This window comes from Bos javanicus, chromosome X (assembly GCF_032452875.1).
Source record: "Bos javanicus breed banteng chromosome X, ARS-OSU_banteng_1.0, whole genome shotgun sequence".
Classification (NCBI taxonomy): Eukaryota; Metazoa; Chordata; class Mammalia; order Artiodactyla; family Bovidae; genus Bos; species Bos javanicus.
In genome coordinates this window covers 136940626-136956234 of record NC_083897.1, presented here as the reverse complement: position 1 = coordinate 136956234, position 15609 = coordinate 136940626, and positions in this window count along the sequence as shown.

Below are 15609 nucleotides of genomic sequence, written 5' to 3'. Positions count from 1 at the left end.
AGCATGAATGGCCTTGTCTGCCCATGGAAATCACATTGTGATTCTGTTTTGTGAATAAATTCATCTGTGCCTTATTTTAGATTTCACATATAAGTTATATTGTATTTGTCTTTCTCTTTCTGACTTACTTCACAAGTAAGATAATCTCTATTTGCATCCATGTTGCTGCAAATGGCATTATTTCATTCCTTTTTATGGCTGAGTAATATTCCACTGTATATATGTACCACTTCTTTTTTATCCATTCATCTGTTGATGAACATTTAGGTTGTTTCCATGTCTTGGCTATTGTGAATAGTGCTGCTATGGACATACAAATACCGTATGATATCTCTTATATGTAGAATTTAAAAGATGACACAAAGGAACTTATCTACTGAACAGAAACAGAATTACAGGTATAGAAAACAGACCAGTGTTTTGCCAAGTTGGAGGGGGTTGGGAGAGGGATGGACTGGGAGGTTGGGTTTAGCAGATGTTTTATATATTGGATGGATAAACACCAAGGACCTACTCTATAGCCCAAGGAACTATATTCAGTATCCTAGGATAAACCATAATGAAGGCTGAGTGCCAAAGAATTAATGATTTCTAATTGTGGACAGGGAGGCCTGGCGTGCTGCAATTCATGGGGTTGCAAAGAGTCAGACACGACTGAGTGACTGAACTGAATTGTGGTGCTGGAGAAGACCCTTGAGAGTCCCTTGGACAGCAAGGAGATCAAACCAGTCAATCCTAAAGGAAATCAACCCTGAATATTTATTGGGAGAACTGATGCTGAAGCTGAAGCTCCAATACTTTGGCCACCTCCAAAGAGCCAACCCATTGGAAAAGACCCTGATGCTAGGAAAGACTGAGGGCAGGAGAAGGGGACAGTAGAGGATGAGATGGTTGGATGACATTACTGACTCAACAAACGTGAGTTTGAGCAAACTCCAGGAGATGGTGAAGGAAGAGGAAGCCTGGTGTGCTATAGTCCATGGCATCACAAAGAGTCAAACACAACTCAGTGGCTGAACAACAACAACAATGATAAACCGTAATGGAAAATATAAACAAAGAATGCATATATATATATATATATATATATAATTGAATCACTTTGCCATACTGCAGTAATTAACACAAAATTGTAAATCAACTATACTTCACTAAAAAAATAAAAGATATTGGTGACTGGGTCTCACTTGCAGAGACTCTGATTTAATTGATCTGGGCTGGGCTTGGGCAGGGAGATGGTTCAAAAGCTCCCTGAGGGAATTAGACTGAGCAGTCGGGAACCAGAGGTCTAGATCAGAGGTTCTCAAATTCAAATAGGCATCAGAATCCCTTTGAGGGATTGTTATTAATAAAGCACAACTATCCAGCCCCACCTCAGAGTTTCAGCAAGTCTGAGGTGGGGCCTGGAAATTTGCATTTCTGACTAGTTGCCATGTGCTGCTGATGCTGCTGGTTTGGGAACCACTTCTCTAGGTCAAGGGCTTCCCTCATAGCTCAGTTGGTAAAGAATCCGCCTGCAATGCAGGAGACCCGATTTGATTCCTGGGGTAGGAAGATCCACTGGAGAAGGGATAGGCTAACCATTCCAGTATTCTTGGGCTTCCCTTGTGGCTCAGCTGGTAAGGAATCTACCTGCAATACAGGAGACCTGGGTTCGATCCCCGGGTTGGGAAGATGCTCTGATGAAGGGAAAGGCTTCCCACTCCATTATTCTGGCCTGGAGAATTCCATGGACTAGTCCGTGGAAAGAGTGGGACACAACTGAGTGACTTTCACTTTCTCTAGGTCAGCATCCTCTCCAAACTCCTGCCCTCAGGCCACAGTCTACCTATTCTTGTATGGTCCAATGGTTGAGGATGGCTTTCTACATTTTCAAATGGTTGAAAAGAAAATAAAAAGAATTCTATTTCCTGTCAGGTGAAAAGTATAGGAAACCCATATTCAGTGTCCATAAATAAAGTTTTCCTGGAAGGCAGCCACAGATCATTAAACCAAGCTCAGGCCTTTCATGATTGTCTTGCTGCTTACGAAACCAGCCCTGAATGACACTGGCTATTGCAGGCTCCAGGCTTGATGTGTTTACCTTCTGAAGCAGATCAAAATAGGCCACCACCAAATATACCAGTTTACTATCAGAATTATTCTGAGTTAAAGACAATTGAGAACCAACAGATGTAGGCAGAGTTCTCTGCCCCCGTCTTATCTGTCTAACATCAGGGCATAAAGTTCCCTTTGAGTAAGGTCTCTATCCTCTCTTCCAATCCTGATGCAGAGAAGAGCGACTCTTATCATGGAAAACAGGGTGTCAACACCAGGATGAGTTTGCATAAACAGACTGCAGTAAAACAGCCCTTATCTTCTATGAGTTCCTCTATATATATCTCTCAGCCACTTCCTTATATTTTATTGTTCCTTGAAGCCCATATCCTCTTTTCCTTGTGATAAGAGTACATAAGCCCTCAAGTCTGCTCCATCTTTGAGTTTTACTCCTTTGCTCTGAACTCCAGTGCACATAAATACTGTTAACACTGGGTGTGGTTTATCCTGTTAATCTGGCTTTTGCTAGTTTAATTCACAGGCCCCTAAGAGAATACAGGAAGTTTTTCCTTCCTGACCCTCCTTCCCCAAGGAGACAGGAGAAGGTGAAGTTAGCAGGCTCTCATTTCTACAGCACCCCTTTTCCTTATGTCACTTTGTCACCAGAGATGATCAAAAGGCCCATTGGCTTCTCCTCGCAACTGATGTCATACAACGTGACCCAGTAAAAGGCTACTTCATGAGAGAGAGCCTTTTGGAAACAGGATGGCTTAAGTCAGGTCACCTCACAACAGAAAGATTGTAGACTTTTACATGATCTTGTGTCCTCTCTACAAATACCCATGAAATGACCACCAAAGATCCAGATGTAGCCAAAACCTCAGGCAAATATCCACTGTGGATGCTCAATGAAGATCAGATCAGATCAGATCAGTTGCTCAGTCATGTCCAACTCTTTGCCACCCCATGAATCGCAGCATGCCAGGCCTCCCTATCCATCACCAACTCCCGGAGTTCACTGAGACTCACGTCCATCGAGTCAGTGATGCCATCCAGCCATCTCATCCTCTGTCGTCCCCTTCTCCTCCTGCCCCCAATCCTCCCAGCATCAGAGTCTTTTCCAATGATACTCAATGAAAGGTCTGTCTAAAAATGGTAGGCATGCTATGGCCAGGAAGAAGAGGAGCACTGCCATTTCTTCTTAAATATCTGAAACCTAAAATTATTTCATGGCATTTTAATGAAATAATCCCATAAGTAAGAATGCTTTGGTGATAAAGAAGACATGAAAACACATTCTACTAGAAATAAGCACCTACTTTGTATAACTTTCTTAAAAGCCCCTTCTCCTGAATCATGCCCCTAATTAAATTTAGATCCAAATAATATCATCCACAGTTAACAGATATGGTTTTATTTCTCCCTGTTTCTCTGAAAAGATGTGTATCCTTTCAGGTAAGTATTCCCTTGACAAAGAGGTTGCTATGGATACATTTTTTTTTTCTAATTGAGTGCTGGTATTTTAAAGCCTGTGCAATTTAGTGAAGTCTACCTGGCCTTAGGGTTATACTAATTTAAGTGCCTGTCTTTAATGCTCACAATTTTACCTTAATACAGCTGCTCTGTGCCTTTGACATGTGGTGTTCAAGACGGATTGAAAGATGGCGTGGGAGTTCGTACAGGAAAAGCCAAGAAGACAAATATCACACGACCCACCTAACTGCCGCTGAATCAGTGGATGTTTCACTTGCCTGGAATTTGTCTGTTCTCGGCTTGTTTAATAATGAGTCATGCAATGCATTTGCAAGGCGCCCAAGGCCCAGGGCCACGTGATGGTTTTCTGTGGCTAAGTCCCTCGTCTTTGTTCAGACAGGCCGCTAATGCAACCCACAAAGCTGACCTAATGCTACTTCACTGGGTCTCTTTTTCTTCCGCGGCTCAGCCTGAATGTAACATTTAGGAAGTCGACTGTCAGGCATGCAAATTGAGAGAAAAACATGCCACATTAAATCATAACGGTTTAATAAGGCTCTACTTGTGAGCAAAAAACTTTTGGTTCTCTCCCGAGTTGAGACAAGATGCAAAACATTTAGTGAAATTGGCCCCAGTTTACATCTGGTGGCTGTCATTATTCTACCTGAAAATATAAGTAACGATGTATCCTTTGTTAGTCGTGAATTTATTAAGTAAGGATCTCTACCATTATGATTACATAGAAGGGAAATAGCAAACATTTCTATGAATATTCAATGGCACCAAACATTCAGGAATGTCACCTGGTATTGCAAGAATTTCTTTTCAGAGCAAAAGAAATCTTGAAACTTTCATCTGTTACTAAAAATAGAAATTAATAAAATACGTATTCATTTTCCTTCAGTGTAGTAAGTTCTTCTCTGTAATCTATAGAAAGTGAAGCACATACTTAAATGTGAGAAGACACATACTTAAATGACACCCTTTTCAATCAGACATAGAATTTTGTGCCCCCGCCCCCAAGAGAGTCTAGTATTAAAGAACTGTGGTGTTGAAATTGTCCAGATCATCTATGTACTGATGACTTTGCCTGCCACAGAACTATTAATTTGGTATTTGTGCTGGCTGTAAAACCTTACATCTTTGTGTAGTAACTTATTCTCATGGGAGTATACTAATTAGGGTGACAGGTAAAGATGACATAAAACCGTTGCTCTCCACGGGCTGATGGTTGTCTACCACAATTGGGCCTTTCCTCAAGAAGACTGAAAGCAATTTTACATGAAGAAACTAGTGTCATTCTTCAATTAACAACTGAAATCAGTGCTCAGTTGTCTGAGATTACAGACAACATACATTACAGGCACCAAAACCATTTTTAATCATCTTACTAAATGACAGATACACCTATGTTTAATTTTTGGTTTGTTCTGTTAGATAAAGAAAATGACTTACAGGAGAAAGACAAAGATTTAAAAAATAAAACAGATGGAACAGCATGAAAGCCACTATAAAATGCTGGTAAAAATGTAGAATAGAAACCACATGGAAGTAAGTATTGTGGAATAAAGTTTTTTTTTAAATCTTCAGAAACCTACTTTGAAAAGATGGTAACGGGGGAAATGATGAAAAATTAGCAAAAGTCAGTAGGAAAGCCTTGCCCAGTTCTCTTTTACTTGAAAAAGAACAAGATTTTCTGAATATATAAAAAAGAGTTTAAAAATAGAAAGATGAAACAGTAATGCAGAGTTTTTGTCTTCCTTAGTGTCTCTTCTTTACTGTCAGTAATCACCTACACCAACAGCTGACCACCAGGAAATTGTGCTGAGTGAGAACAATTCAGAACAATGGAAGCCAAACCTGTCTTTACAAGTCTCCCCACTGGGATTGGACCAAGACAGCAAGGAGGATAATGATCTCAGAGCAGCCTCTGGTGGCTAAATGTCGAAAGCTCCAGAAGTTAGAGGCTACCTTACTGGTATTCTTAAGATACTGTGCAAACAGAAGCTACTATCGAAACAACTTCAAGGATGACGTTGACCAGTTGTGTGCGAGCTCAACTGTGTCTGACTCTTTGTGACCCCATGGACTGTAGCCCACCAGGCTCCTCTGTCCATGGAGTTTTCTAGGCAAGAATACTGGAATGGGTTGCCATGCCCTCTTCCACAGTATCTTCCCGACCTGAGGATGGAACCCATGTCTCCTGCATGGGCAGGTGAATTCTTTACCATTGAGTCATCTGGGAAACCCACTGACTTGGTTGCAATTGAAATTAATTCATTAGTCTCAAAGACTCTCACAGATGATGGGGGATTTGATGCTGACAAGAAGTAGAGTTTTCCTTATGTCTGCTCATCAACTAAATTAGGAGCTTGGGATTAACATACACACACACCTATATATATAATACGTAATCAACAAGGATCTATGGTAAGTATAGCACAGGGAACTCTATTCAGTATTCTGCACTAACCTATATGGGTAAAGACTGAAAAAGAAGAATATATACAACTGAATCACTCTGCTGTACACCTGAAATTAACAACATTGTAAAACAGTTATACTCCAATAAAAATTTAAAAATAAATAAATACCATTAAATACAAAATTGTCTCCAACTTTCTTAGTATTTCAAATAAAAGATGAACCAGTGGTGACTGATGATGGAAGTTTTAATTTTAAGCAATGGGTGTTTTTAAGCCATCCAAATATTTTCAATTCTTCAAAAGCTCTGTGTCTGTAGGAGTGAGTGAATGAGTGTGTGTGTGCAGATATCTGTCCATTAGGAGCATTTGGGTGCATTTCCTTGTCACAGCTATCCCAGCTGGAAAACATCTGTGTAGGACAGAGGCTCATAAATTCCATATGGTAGGTTCCCAGTGAGCTATGTAATCTGGGAGATTTCCAAAGGCCCCTTTCAAAATCTTGACTCTTACAATGTCACCTGTGTCAACCATCGTGTTCCAAAGACTGCTGCCATCTGGAGCATCCTATTTCTGAGCACATCACATTGACACAACAGATTAGAAGGTTTTATTCAAAAAGAGATATTGTATGTTCTTGAAAAAGGTCTGAAGCTTTCAAACACAGCTAAGGTAAATATTCAAACACATATTTAAGATTGGTTCCAATAGGGGTCAGCTGGGCTTTCCTGGTGGCTCACGTGGTAAAAAATCTGCCTGCAATGCAGGAGACGCAGGTTCAATCCCTGTGTTGGGAAGGTCCCCTGGAGAAGGGAATAGCTACCCACTCTAGTATTCTTGCCTAGAGAATCCCACAGACAGAGGAGCCTGGCGGGATACAGTCCACGGAGTGGCAAAAGAGTCTGATGCAAGTGAACAACTGAGTGAGTTACTTTTGGCAATAAACCAGCAGTTTCCCAGGAGCTGCAACAGGCTTCCCAGGTAGCGCTAGTGGTAAATAATCGACCTGCCAATGCAGTAGATGCAAGAGATGCAGGTGCACTTTCCATCACTGGGTTGAGAAGATCCTCTAGAGAAGGAAAATGGCAAACCATTCCAATATCTTTGCCTGAAAAATTCCATGGACAAGAGGAGCCTGGTAGGCTATAGTCCATGGACTCTCAAAGAGTCGGACGTGACTGAGCACACACACAATAGTTTCCCAGGGGTGTTAGAAGCCATGGAATTCTCATATGACTATTGCAACATGATCAAAGGCTCATGGTAATTTCTGTGCATACTAGGGTTGAAATTCTAAAGCCCACTCATTGCTCAGTCCCAAAGAAATATCCTATTTCAATCAAAAATCACTAGTAGAATGATCTGGGCTTTCCAAAACCAGGTAAGATGGTTCTTTGGACACAAGTCCATGATCTTTTTAGTGTGCTGGCATTCCAAAGAAAGGCTCTATTCCTTGCCTCCCACCCCTTGAAAAAGAATGATCTGGGCTCCTAATTAGTGGCCCCAGATTAGATAGCATCTGTTTAAAAGTACCACTGGAGAAGGGAATGGCAAACTACCTCAGTAGTAGCCAAAGCGAAAACAATGCCCAGTTGTGGATATGACTGGTGATGGAAGTAAAGTCTGATGCTGTAAAGAACAATATTGCATAGGAACCTGGAATGTTAGGGCCATGAATCAAGGTAAATTGGAAGTGGTCAAACAGGAGATGGCAAGAGCGAACATCAACATTTTAGGAATCAGTGAACTAAAATGGAATGGAATGGGTGAATTTAATTCAGATGGCCATTGTATCTACTATTGTGGGCAAGAACCCCTTAGAAGAAATGGAGTAGCCCTCATAGTCAACAAAAGAGTCTGAAATGCAGTACTTGGGTGCAATCTCAAAAATGACAGAACGATCTCTGCTCGTTTCCAAGGCAAACCATTCAATATCACAGTAATCCAAGTCTATGCCCCAACCACTAATGCTGAAGAAGTGGAAGTTCAACAGTTCTACGACGACCTATAAGAACTTCTAGAACTAACTCCAAAGAAAAGATGTCCTTTTCATCATAGGGGACTGGAATGCAAAAGAAGGAAGTCAAGAGATACCTGGAGTAACAGGAAAATTTGGCCTTGGAGTACAAAATGAAGCAGGGCAAAGGCTAATAGAGTTTTGCCAAGAAAATGCACTGGTCATAGCAAACACCCTCTTCCAACAACACAAGAGAAGACTCTACACATGGACATCACCAGATGGTCAATACTGACCAGACTGATTATATTCTTTGCAGCCAAAGATCGAGAAGCTCTATACAGTCAGCAAAAACAAGACCGAGAGCTGACTGTGGTTCAGATCATGAACTCCTTATTGCCAAATTCAGACTTAAATTGAAGAAAGTAGGGAAAACCACTAGACCATTCAGGTGTGACCTAAATCAAATCCCTTGTGATTATACAGTGGAAATGACAAATAGATTCAAGGGATTAGATCTGATAGACAGAATGCCTGAAGAACTAGGGACAGAGGTTCGTGACATTGTACAGGAGGCAGTGATCAAGACCATCCCCAAGAAAAAGAAATGCAAAAAGGAAAAATGTTTGTCTGAGGATGCCTTACAAATAGCTGAGAAAAAAAGAGGAAAAAAAAGGCAAAGGAGAAAATGAAAGATGTACCCATCTGAATGCAGAGTCCAAAGCAGAGCAAGGAGAGATAAGAAAGTCTTCCTCAGTGATCAATGCAAAGAAACAAAGGAAAACAATAGAATGGGGAAGACTAGAGATTGAATGCAGAGTCCAAAGCAGAGCAAGGAGAGATCTCAGTGATCAATGCAAAGAAACAAAGGAAAACAATAGAATGGGGAAGACTAGAGATCTCTTCAAGAAAATTAAAGATACCAAGGGAACATTTCATGCAAAGATGGGCACAATAAAGGAGAGAAATAGTATGTACCTAACAGAAGCAGAAGATATTAAGAAGAGGTGACAAGAATACACAGAAGAACTATACAAAAAAAATTTTAATGACCCAGATAACCACGATGGTGTGATCACTCACCCAGAGCCAGACATCCTGGAATTCGAAGTCAAGTGGGCCTTAGAAAGTATTACTACGAACAAAGCTAGTGGAGGTGATAGAATTCCAGTTGAGCTATTTCAAATCCTGAAAGATGATGCTGTGAAAGTGCTGCACTCAATATGCCAGCAAATCTGGAAATCTCAGCAGTGGCCACAGGACTGGAAAAGGTCAGTTTTCATTCCAATCCCAAAGAAAGGCAATGCCAAAGAATGTTCAAACTAGTGCACAATTGCAGTCATCTCACACGCTAGCAAAGTAATGCTCAAAATTCTCCAAGCCGATTTCAACAGTACATGAACTGAAAATTCCAGATGTTCAAGCTGGATTTAGAAAAGGCAGAGGAACCAGAGATCAAATTGCCAACATCTGTTGGATCATAGAAAAAGCAAGAAAATTACAGAAAAATGTCTACTTCTGCTTCATTGACTACACTAAAGCCTTTGACTGTGTGGATCACAACAAATTGTGGAAAATTCTTAAAGAGATGGGAATACCAGACCACCTTACCTGCCCCCTGAGAAATCTGTATGCAGGTCAAGAAGCAACAGTTAGAACCAGACATGGAACAATGGACTGGTTCCAAATTGGGAAAGGAGTACGTTAAGGCTGTATGTTGTCACCCTGATTATTTAACTTATATGCAGAGTACATCATGGGAAATGCCAGGCTAGATGAAGCACTAGCAGGAATCAAGATTGCCAGGAGAAATATCAATAAGCTCAGATATGCAGATGACATATGGCAGAAAGCAAAAAGGGACTAAAGAGCCTCTTGATGAAAGTGAAAGAGGAGAGTGAAAAAGCTGGCTTAAAACTCAACATTCAGAAAACTAAGATCATGGCATCTGGTCCCATCACTTCATGGCAAATAGATGGGAAAACAATGGAAACTGTTATAAGACTTCATTTTCTTGGGCTCCAAAATCACTGCAGATGGTCACTGCAGCCATGAAATTAAAAGATGCTTGCTCCTTGGAAGAAAAGTTATGACCAACCTAGAAAGCATATGAAAAAGCATAGACATTACTTTGCCGACAAAGGACTGTCTAGTCAAGGCTATGTTTTTTCCAGTAGTCATGTATGGATATGAGAGTTGGACCATGAATTAGGCTGAGTGCTGAAGAATTGATGCTTTTGAACTGTGGTGTTGGAAAAGACTCTTGAGAGTCTCTTGGACTGCAAGGAGATCCAAGCAGTCAATCTTAAAGGAAATCAGTCCTGAATATTCATTGGAAGGACTGATGCTGAAGCTCAATACTTTGGCCACGTAATGCAAAGAACTGACTCACTGGAAAAGACCCTGATGCTGGGAAAGAATGAATGGAGGCAGGAGGAGAAGGGGATGACAGAGGATGAGATGTTGGATGGCATCACCGACTTGATGGATATGAGTCTGAGCGAGCTCTGGGAGTTGGTGATGGACAGGGAGGCCTGGCATGCTGCAGTCCATGGGGTCGCAGAGAGTCGGACATGACTTAGTGACTGAACTAAACTGTTTATAAGTACAAGGAGTTAATATTAATGTATCAGTGGTAACTTCTTTTTTTAAAGATTTATTTATTTTATGTTTGTCCTTGCTAGGTCTCTGTTGCTGCACAGGCCTTTCTCTAGTTGTGGCCAATGAGGGCTACTGTCTAGTTGCAGTGCAAGGGCCTCTTACTGCAGTGGCTTCTCTTGTGGTGGTGCATAGGCTCTAGGCAGACAGGCTTCAGTATTTGTGGCTTGTGGGCTTTAGTTGCCCTGTGGCATGTGGACTCCTCCCAGACTAGGGATGAAACCCATGTCACCTGCATTGGCAGGTGGATTCTTAAGGATCACCAGCAAAGCCCCAGTGCTAAGTTCTTAGTCCTGATGAGTGTACTATGGTAATGTAAGACATACCATAAGGGGTAGCTGGGTGAAGGGTATGTGGGAACTCTCTTTGCTGTCTCTGCAGCTTTTCTGTAAACCTAAAAATGTTCTAAAATCAAAGGCTTGTTTTTTAGAAAGTACAAAAATTAATGTGGGTGAATACATTGAGGGGAAGTGGGAAAGGATGTATAAAATTCTCATACAGAGAAAGGATTACTAGTAGGCAATCACTTGTTGCAAATTTGGAAAACTCAGCAGTGGCCACAGGACTGGAAAAGGTCCGTTTTCATTCCAATCCCAAAGAAAGGCAATGCCAAAGAATGCTCAAACTACCGCACAATTGCACTCATCTCACATGCTAGTAAAGTACTGCTCAAAATTCTCCAAGCCAGGCTTCAGCAATATGTGAACTATGAACTTCCTGATGTTCAAGCTGGTTTGAAAAGGCAGAGGAACCAGAGATCAAATTGCCAACATCCGCTGGATCATGGAAAAGCAAGAGAGTTCCAGAAAAACATCTATTTCTGCTTTATTGACTATGCCAAAGCCTTTGACTGTGTGGATCACAATAAACTGTGGAAAATTCTCAAAGAGATGGGAATACCAGACCACCTGATCTGCCTCTTGATAAATCTGTATGCAGGTCAGGAAGCAACAGTTAGAACTGGACATGGAAGAGCAGATTGGTTCCAAATAGGAAAAGGAGTATGTCAAGGCTGTATATTGTCACCCTGCTTATTTAACTTATATGCAGAGTATCATGAGAAACGCTGGACTGGAAGAAACACAAGCTGGAAACAAGATTGCGGGAGAAAATATCAATAACCTCAGATATGCAGATGACACCACCCTTATGGCAGAAAGTGAAGAGGAACTAAAAGCCTCTTGATGAAAGTGAAAGGAGAGTAAAAGGCTTAAAGCTCAACATTCAGAAAATGAAGATCATGGCATCCAGTCCCATCACTTCATGGCAAATAGATGGGCAAACAGTGGAAACAGTGTCAGACTTTATTTTCTGGGCTCCAAAATCACTACAGATGGTGACTGCAGCCATGAAATTAAAAGACGCTTACTCCTTGAAGGAAAGTTATGACCAACCTAGATAGCATATTCAAAAGCAGAAACATTACTTTGCCAACAAAGGTCTGTCTAGTCAAGGCTATGGTTTTTCCTGTGGTCATGTATGGATGTGAGAGTTGGACTGTGAAGAAGGCTGAGTGCTGAAGAATTGATGCTTTTGAACTGTGGTATTGGAGAAGACTCTTGAGAGTCCCTTGGACTGCAAGGAGATCCAACAAGTCCATTCTGAAGGAGATCAGTCCTGGGATTTCTTTGGAAGGAATGATGCTGAAGCTGAAACTCCAGTACTTTGGCCACCTCATGTGAAGAGTTGACTCATTGGAAAAGACTCTGATGCTGGGAGGGATTGGGGGCAAGAGGAGAAGGGGACGACAGAGGATGAGATGGCTGGATGGCATCACTGACTCGGTGGACATGAGTCTGAGTGAACTCCGGGAGTTGGTGATGGACAGGGAGGCCTGGCGTGCTGCGATTCATGGGGTCTCAAAGAGTTGGACACGACTGAGTGACTGATCTGATCTGATCTGAATTATTTGTTGTTTGTTTTGTACAAGCACTAAACTATATACATTATGTCGTTAAGATGCTGCCCTTTAAGTGCACTGATAAAGGAATACTGGTGCCTACTCTACTCTGATTAACAAAAGAACCAATTCTTAAGGAAAAAAAATCCCAGACATGTGGTCCTTACATTTCAGATGGAGAACCTTCTTTTCTCCTTCTTCTCTGTTATCTCCCTATGTTCTCCTTCCCTGAGTTTTGGCCCTCAAACCCTATCTTTATTCCTTCCCTTCATGACATTTCTTTGTCATGACTCATACGTTTGAGTATCAGAAAAATTGAATGCACACGTATTTCGATAGGCAAATATTTGAATTTAGAGATGATAAAAACCAACAATCATATTTCAACTTGGAGATCTCTAATACATGACATTATTTTCCATATGTTTTGCAAGGATATGGTCAATGTGTTAACCCTAGTTAGAGTCAACTTCAGTCTCGCCTTGAGGCACCACTGTGGATTCTCTGGACTTGATGAGTTCCTCTTCAGCATTTGTCAAGTAACCTAATTATTATCTCAGCTATTCTTAGCTCAGAACAGGGTCCAAAGTTCCCCTGATAGTCACACAGCACAATTTCCAACCTGACACAAAAACAGTACTCCCTTCTACCCTCAAAAACGGGAAGATGCACAGATTACAAGCATCAAAGTAGGTCTCCAAAGGCCAGTTTCCTTCTAGACCTCTCTGCCCTCCTTAGACTTCCACTGAGACTCACTGTCTACAACATTCATTTAACTAGTGATCCTATTATAGCTTGCATTAGCTTCTCTGTAGTTATTAACATTTCTGAAAGTGGATATCTGTTTTGAACTTCCTCCCAGACTTTGTGGGTACGACTCTTTGCTCTCAGGCTTTTTAACCACAGCAAGTATGAACGTAAGGCAGTGCCATGTGGCTGAAAGTTCCAGGGAACAGGCAGTCAGGAGCATGGTTTCCAATTCTTTCTGCCACCAACAAGCTTTGTGTGTCCCAAGGTAAGCAGGTTCACTTCTCAGTGTCTCAGTGTCCTCAGAAGGGGCAGCGAGGGTTGGACTTGACCCAGCTAAACCACTAGGGTTCACTGTGCACTGCCGTACTGGACACCTCTTGGGCACCATGTAATTCCTTTCAATGCCACTTATTCCACCAGCCAATGCCATGGTGACCATTTCTACATGGGCTTCAACCAGTTTGCCTTGGGTGTACCAAGGAGCTCTTGAGCTTAGGGCTTAGGGCTTTTCTGACATCTCAGCTTTCCTGGATATAAAACCACAAGTACAGAAAGACACCTCTCACGGGGACACCCGAGACTGCTGGGGTATGTGAGCCTCTTGTCCCAAAGATGAGTTCTAAGACCCACTTAATAAGCTCTTCCAAACACCCCCTGGGATAAACCTCCTAACTGCCCATGTAAGGAGGGAACTTGATGATACCCTTGGCCCAGCCTTCCCACTGTCTTGGTGCTGCTCCCTGAGACTCCTTCCCATAGAGACTTCCTGCAAGGAGACTGTGATGCAGGATCCACCCAGGGTGGGATCCAGGCTAAGACAACAGCCTACTCGACATCAGACACCGTTGTCCTTTTCTGCTCTAAATTTGGATGGTTCTGCAATGTTGCTGGAAGACTTCAGTTCTGCCCAGTGGTTCCTGTAATAAGAACAGGCTGGTGAGGCTCAGTGGCCAGGGTAACTGCAAATTACTTCCAGCTTTTTGCCTGACTTTGACAGGCCACTGGGCATAAGTTTCTGGTATACTCCCCGGGTACATTTGGCTGCATCACATGGTGACCTAATATAAGTGGAAAGGAAATATAAGAGTAATTTATACAGAAATAGGCTAATGAGAAAGACCCAGAAACGGCTCTTCTTTCTTTCCAGTCCTTGACGTTAAGCAAGGTCAATGTTAAAGGAAGGTCATTTTCACCTGCATTTCTGCTCAAAGTGGGAGTTTTAAAGTTCAGAAGATTTTGAAGAAGCACATTTTTGCAAGTTGCCAAAAAATGAGGGAAGTGTGTCATCTCTCCCTTTAGAATAGAACGAAAGGACATGAATCATTTTTGCAAGGGGAGGAGTATTTTTGGTAAGTCAAGTTTGGAAAATAAATTAAGCACTCTCTTGTTTATAAAAGGCAAGTTTCCTTTGAACCTTGGAAATATTAATATGTATTGTGGTTCTTTGAGAGGAGACTCAGAAAGCAGCATTTTACTAATTTTCCCACAGATCATTTTCCAAAACAAGAAGGTATGAAATAGACTTAAAGAAATGAAAAGCTGTCTTCTTTTGCATGATTTGAATGTCTTAACTGGAGGATGTAACAAGTAAATACTTGCGGCTTCTCTTACTATGATCTGGATATACTTATACTGGATGTGTGTGTGTGTTCAGTTGTGTCCGACTCTTTGTGACCTCATGGACTGTAGCCTGCCAGACTCCTCTGTCAGGTGATTTCCCAGGTCAGAATATTGGAGTGGGTTACCATTTCCTTCTCCATGGGATCTTCCCGACCCAGGCATTGAATCCATGTCTCCTGCCTTGAGGGTGGATCCTACACTGTCTGAGCCACCAGGGAAGCCCATATGAGGTTGGCAACGGTTAAAAATCACCTCTATAAAACTGTTAAGAGTATTGTGTGTCTCAATTCAACTTCAAATGGAGAATTAGACTAAAGAAATGTTGATGTAAAAAAAGTGCTATTTTGGGGACTTTCCTGGTACTCCAGTGGTTGGGAAACTAGCTTCCAGGGCCTGGGACGTGGGTTTGATCACTGGTCCAGGAACGAAGATCCCACGTGTTTCAAGGCTACTGATCCCAGGTTAGATATGACACGGCAAAATAAGTAAATATATGAATAAATATATTTTTTAAATTTTATTTATTTTATTTTTAAACTTTACATAATTGTATTAGTTTTGCCAAATATTTTTTAAAAAAGACAAAGCTGAAAAGTAAGATGATAAATTGGAAATGGAAGGATCAAAGGTATTTACTACCCATGTTACCAAAAACAAACAGTTTCTAATTTGGAGGGTAGTTGGGGGCTTAAGGCTGCATCTGATTCCATGTGTCCAAAGCACGTAGTGAGCCTCATCAGAGCAACCCTGTCCCTCTGTGTAGGTAACTATGAAAAATACAATCCATGACA